Source organism: Sminthopsis crassicaudata, chromosome 6 (assembly GCF_048593235.1).
Source record: "Sminthopsis crassicaudata isolate SCR6 chromosome 6, ASM4859323v1, whole genome shotgun sequence".
Classification (NCBI taxonomy): Eukaryota; Metazoa; Chordata; class Mammalia; order Dasyuromorphia; family Dasyuridae; genus Sminthopsis; species Sminthopsis crassicaudata.
Window position 1 is genome coordinate 192,372,457 of NC_133622.1, and position 6,291 is coordinate 192,378,747.

General features: G+C 49.6%; 1 protein-coding gene across 1 annotated transcript in view; it reads right to left on the reverse strand.

Moving 5' to 3' along the window:
* Nucleotides 1-1,393, reverse strand: part of FGFRL1 (fibroblast growth factor receptor like 1) — a 129,303-nt gene extending 127,910 nt beyond the window's left edge. The window contains exon 1 of the mRNA XM_074276865.1: nt 1,079-1,393. The gene's annotated coding sequence lies outside the window, so the exon portion shown is untranslated. The remainder of the gene's footprint in view (nt 1-1,078) is intronic.
* Between the last annotated feature and the right edge of the window lie 4,898 nt (nt 1,394-6,291).

Here is a 6,291-nt window from a genome sequence, read left to right on the forward strand (position 1 = left end):
GGAGGGAGCTGGAAAAGGTGGGTTAAAAAAAAAAAATTACGGTGGAGATCCCTAACCTGGGGGAGAACAAGCTGGCTCAGTGTGACCTCGGCATGTGTGAAGAAAGTGGATTTCCTTAGTCACACACACACACACACACACACACACACACACACACACACACACACACACACACACACTGTTACTGGGAAAATCAGGAGCAGTTCCTGAAGAACTGGGGAGACCCCCTGAAGAGGTCACGGTTACAGCCCCCAGACCATGCTGTACCCTTAAAGAAATACTCCTCACTAAAAAAGTGACCACTGACCACGACTACTTATTTACAAGGCTTGGGTTATCACCGCCCCCATTCACCAACCCTCCACCCCCACAACGAGGCAGCACGTTGGAGCTGACTCTCTTTAGGAAGGAGACCCGAGCGGACACTTTGTGTGTTACGGTGGGGAGCTGAAGCTGGGAATCACAAAGCGGCCAGGAGCAAGAACACGGGCAGACTCTGCCTTTCCCCAAAACAGGAGGCTGATCTGCCCGGTACCTTTCTCCCCGGGGCTCGGGCAATCGCCGCCCGAAGGGCTCCCCGGCCTTTCCCAGTCTCTGGGCCGGAACCACCTGCCATCAGCCGCGGCCTGAGGTGCTCATTTATGTGGGGAAAGCCGGGGGTCTCCGTGATGGGAAGGGAGGCACTAGGGGAGAGCCCAGACCACTGGCTGAGACCCGAGCCTGCCTGAAGCAGGGAAAATGAACCTCTCATCCCTAGTGACCGAGGGAGACCTCCCACCAAGAATCAAAAATCCTCATTTAGGGGAGGAATTCCGAGAGCATCGGAAGCCCCCACAAACCAAGGAGCACTTCTGCTCGGGGGTCCCGGAGAACTCCTTCCCATTGACAAGAGGGCACCTGCCTGGCTGCAGAACAACCCGGAGCTTCTCCCCGGCCCAGAGGCTGCCCGGGACTGCGGAGCACGGAGAAGCGTCAGGGATCGGGGGCGAGCCGAGCTCCCCCGACCGCAGAAGGGATTACCCTGCCCGGACGGGGACCCCCGAGCCACAGAGCGGCGTGGAGGGGGGTGGGGACTCACCTCAGCTCCCGGAACGCCCGCTCCGCGGCTCACAGACTCCCTCCCGGGCGTCCGTCCCCGGTCATTCCTGGGACTTCCTCCCACCCTTTTCGCCGCAAGTTCGGGCTCCTCAGTGTCTCTCTGCGGGCGGCAAGCTCCTCATTGTAGCCCCGGTTCTTCCGCCCTCCGGAGCACGGCTGAGGCAGGCGGGGCGAGCCGAGGCGAGGGGCGGCGCAGCGGGGGCACTCGCTACCTGGCGCTCTCCGTCCCTCGCTCGCCGCCGGCCTGCCTGCCTTTCCCTCCCGCGGGGCCGGGGCCGGAGCGGGGGCCGGGTCCGAGGGGGCGGAGGCAGCGGCGGCGGGAGCCCAGCTCCTCCCCGGAGGGGGGTGGGGACGGGACGGGGCGGGGCGGGGCAGGCGGAGGGCAGGAGCCCCCGGGCGCGCCCAGAGATACCTGCGGGGCCCCGGCCGCGGCGCCCCCGGCCAGCCCCGGGGCTCTGTCGGGCTCGGGCGCCGCCGGGCGCCGCAGTACCACGGCCCGAGAGCGCCGACTAGGTGCGAGGGCTCGCGGGCGGGCCGGGGGCTCCTGCGGACCGCAGACACGCACGCACGCACCGGCCACGGTGCCCTGCCCAGCCCTGCCCTGCCCAGCCCGCGGGCCCGGCTCCCCGCGCTGCCGGCCCCGGCACGGATGCGGCGGGGATGTGGAGGGAGAGGGTCCGGCAGCGCCGGGAGGGAGACGAGGAGGGCGCCCGGGGAGAGGGGCCAGGCCGGGCGGGGGGCGCCGGGCAGACGCGGGCAGAGAGCAGGGAGAAGTCGGAGGCGCGCAGCCGGCCAGAAGCGACCTTCCCCGCGGGGCTTTGTGGCTCTGGCCGAGCGCGACCCGGCCCCGGCGCCCGCCCTGCTCCGCCCGCTACCAAACTTTCCGCCAATCCGGAGGCGCCGCCCCTCCCCTCTTTCTCTCGGGCTCGCTCCCTCCCGCAGGTTAACCCTTCTAGAGCGGGGAGGACCGCGCGGCGGGTCCCCCCAGTGCCGCGCAAAGGCGCAGGTCACCCCCTGCTGCCCAGAGCTGGCCATAGCTCCCTCCTGCGCCCTGTGAGTCAGAGAGAAAGGAGGAGGAGGAGGAGGAGGAGGAGGAAGGAAGGAAGAAGAGGAGGAGGAAGGAAGAAGAGGAGGAGGAGGAAGAAGAGGAGGAGGAGGAAGAGCAAGAGGAAGGAAGAGGAGGAAGGAGGAAGGAAGAAGAGGAGGAGGAGGAAGGAAGAAGAGGAGGAGGAGGAAGAGGAGGAAGAGGAGAAAGTTTGGAAAGAACACTAGGTCCTCCAGTTACTTTAAGTAATTTAAGTGTATGACTTTGGGAAAGTCTCTGGGGCTTTGGACTAAAAGTGGTCCTTTCTCAGTCAAAAACCCTATCACGGGGGGGGGGGGGGGGAAAGAAAGGAAAGGAGCCAATGCAGCCCTTGTAAGGCTTGCTGAGTACCTCACATACATCTCTCAGAAGTGAGGGCAGGAAACTCTGTTACATGAGATGTATTATCATTTCCTTTTTACAGATGAGGAAACTGAGTCACGGAGATTACTTGACCTGCTAGTAAATGGCAGAGGACGGCTTTAGACTGTTTCTGACCCATATCCAGCACTCTTATCAGCGATCTCCAAGTGGGATTCCCAGATCCTCGAGGTCTTTAACTAAGTTCATAATTCTATGATGTCATTTCACTATAAAAATACTCCATTTTCCAACTCCACCTCTGTGTGAGACCAGATTTCTTCATTTATTTCAAGCAAAGCACATAGCAACAGATCGAATGTAGAAGCAAATATGAGAATCTAACTGTCGCTCACTAAGCCAGACATGGCAAAAAATATGTACAACAATGTCATTCTTTTCGTTACATTGTTTGTTTTGGAAAACGTAATAATCTTTCAAGTTAAACGTGTGGTTTATGTTAGCATGTAATGGGCTTATTTAAAATTAATATTTTGGAAATATATCAGCTTTAATTCTAACATGGTAAACTATCCATAGATGTAATCCATATAACAAAAACCCTTTCAGGTCCCCAATAATTGAATGTAAAGAGTTCCTGACATCAAATTGAGTAGCTGCACTATATCCAACAATCTTTGTGGAGAGAAAACCTGGATCTGAGACTTTTCCCTCAACCCCAGTGAATGATCCCAAAAATTTTCCTTCAGCCCCAATTCTTAATCTATTCTTCCAGACTGCAGTCTTCCATGGCCTCTCTTCACCTGCCAAGCACAAGAGGGCTCCTGCACAGTGTGGTGGGGTAGAAAGAGCAGTGTGGTATGGGACTGGGGAGACTTGAATTGAAGCTTCGGTTCTGACAAATAGTAGCTACGAAATTGGCCAAATTTCTTCTCTCTGAACTTAGATTTGCTTCTCTGTAAGAAGAAACATCCACTTTAAGAAGTATATCCACTTCACAGGGTTCTTTCAAAATAATCCTTAAAGAACAATATTTATTTGAAGAATTGTGATTATTTTATTTTAACTGTTTCTTTTTTATTTTATTTAGTATTTTATTTTCCCCAGTTACATGTAAAAACAATTTTTAACATTTGTTTTTTAAAACTATGAGTTCCAGATTCTCTCCCTTCCTCCCTCCTCCCCTCTCCCCTGAGAAGGCAAGTAATTTGATATAGATTATGTATGTGTAATCATGCAAAATATTTCCATAGAAGTCATGTTGTAAAAGAAAACATAAACACCCCACCAAAAAAAAGAAAAAAAGACCTCAAGAAAAATAAAGTTTTGTTTTTTTTTTTTTCTTAAAGTAAGCTTCAATCTTTATTCAGACACCATCAGTTCTGTCTCTAGATATGGGTAGAATTTTTCATTTTAAGTCCTCTAGAGATGCCTTGAATCATTGTAATGCTGAGAAGAGCAAAGTTATTCACAGTTGATCATCTTGAAATATTGCTGTCACTTTTACATAGTACATTTCACTTTACATCAATTCATAGAAGTTTTTCCAGGTTTTTCTGAGAACATCCTGCTCATCATTTCTTTTTTTTCCCCCTGAGGCAATTGGGGTTAAGTGACTTGCCCAGGATCACACAACAAGGAAGTGTCTGAAGCCAGATTAAAACCCAGACTGGGCAGTCTAATCTACTGCGCAACTCAACTGCCTTTGCTCAATATCATTCCATTTCTTCATCTGAAAAATGACAGTATTGAACCAGATGGCCTCTGAGGTAGCTTCCCAGCACACAGGTTTATGTGTTTCTAATCATTGGACTGGAAAGGATTTTGTGCTCAATGGCCCTGAGCCTCGAGTGCATCCAGTCAATCCATAATTACCACCTAGCCACTCCAACCAAAACAAATAACTTACCAGCCCCCCAAAAGGGCAGTGTGGTACCATGGAAAGAACACCGAATTTGGAATCAGAAGCCCTGCTTTGAATGGCTACAGACTTAACCTTTGTGACCCTCAGTTTCATCACACAAAATACAGAGGGGAAACTATGTTCAATTATAAAATCATTTAATATTTCTCTTCATTCTAAATCCTATAAATATACCCCACAATTCCCTGTCTTGACCTTAGAGTTTTTCTAAGATGAATGATTCTCCCCCCCCTTCCCATCCAACATGTGGCACATGCCATTGTGTAGTTATTTTTAAGGTGAGAAATAAATTAATTAATTCTATGCTATGTCCCCAGAATCTTTTATTTGGGGTTTTCCTGGTAGAGATGCTGGAGTAATCTGTCGTTTCCTTCTCCAGCTTATTTTACAGATGAGGAAACTGAGGAAAATAGACTTAAATGACTCCACGTAAATTGTCTGAGGTCATTTAAACTCAGGAAAATGAGTCTTCCAGACTCCAGACCCCCATGCTCTATGCGCTATCATGCCATCTAGATGCCCAGATTGTAACTAGAGTCCCCCACAAATGACAATTATTGTTTTTCTTATCCTTCAAATCTAGCTTTGTACTTTAGTTATTGATAAATGGGTCTAGTCCATAACCCCATCCTCACAAGTATAAGCACATGGAATTTGGTTTCTCTTTGCTATAAGTAAAATAGATTTGAAGCTAGAAGCAATTTCAAAAGTAATCTTGTTGAAAACTCCCCTTTTGTTCCCCACACACACACACCTCTCAGGGAGAAGATTGACCTAGTAAAAAAGTCATTCCTGATGGGAAAGGGACAATCACTCAAAGCCTTGTCTAGATACAAAGAAAGTGAACACCGCAGGTATTTAATTAGCTTTTTGTTCAATAGCAATTCCCATCGGTGACTGACTTTCACCCTGAGATTGCATTTGAGTGAGTCAGCTATAGAAATGCATCTCACCTCCAGCAAAGCATGAATTATACTCTCACTTTGCACTGTTGCCTGTGCTAGGGACACAAAGACCAAAAAACAAAACAAAACAAAACAAAAAAACCCACCTGCATACTGGTGAAGAAAGCATTTTGTGGACCTTAAATCCCTGAGCATTTAAACAAGTCACGGTTCATCACCATTACAATGGCCTTTTCCCACCCAAACTTCACTTACTTTCCCTCAACTCAGTTCCCTTTCCCTTACAACCCTCTCACACCCAAGTCCAAGACTCAACAAATACATTTAAGCAAGAAGAAGATGAAACTGGCCAGTCTCAGAGAAGAGTCTCCTTCAGGAGCTTCCCTCCCCATCCCTCATCATTAACCTTGTTAAAGTGATGCTATCACCATTTTGGGGACGGGGAATAAGGTTTCTTGGGTATCACTTCTGGCTGCCCTCCTGTCAATGGAGAAGGAGAGAGATGGGAAACTCAGACAAAGAAAGAGACTGGGCAGGAACGAGACAGGAAGTTTCTGCAAGGAGCTAAACCAGGGTCGCAGCATTCATTTTGAAGGCAGATTCTGGAGACGTGACCTAAAATTAACCAATTAATCTGAATTGCTTAAAGGGGAGGAAGGAACTCAAGGGCAAATTTGAACTTTAGAAAAAATTTGGCATTTACATCTGCTGCTCTGCATTGCTTTCAATGTCAAGACCAAGAGAGACAAGTCTGATCATGTAATGTTGTATATTTTAAGTCTTTGTAACTGTAGGTATCTCTTCCTCTACCAGATTGCAAGCTCCCTGAGGGCAGTGATTTGGTCCTATGTGAACTGTGTGTCTCCTCCAGAATCAGCCATGGTACTCTCCACAGTTAGGGGGACTTGGTAAATGTTTATGAATTGAATCAAAGATCTTGGAGGCTGTGAATCTGTCCT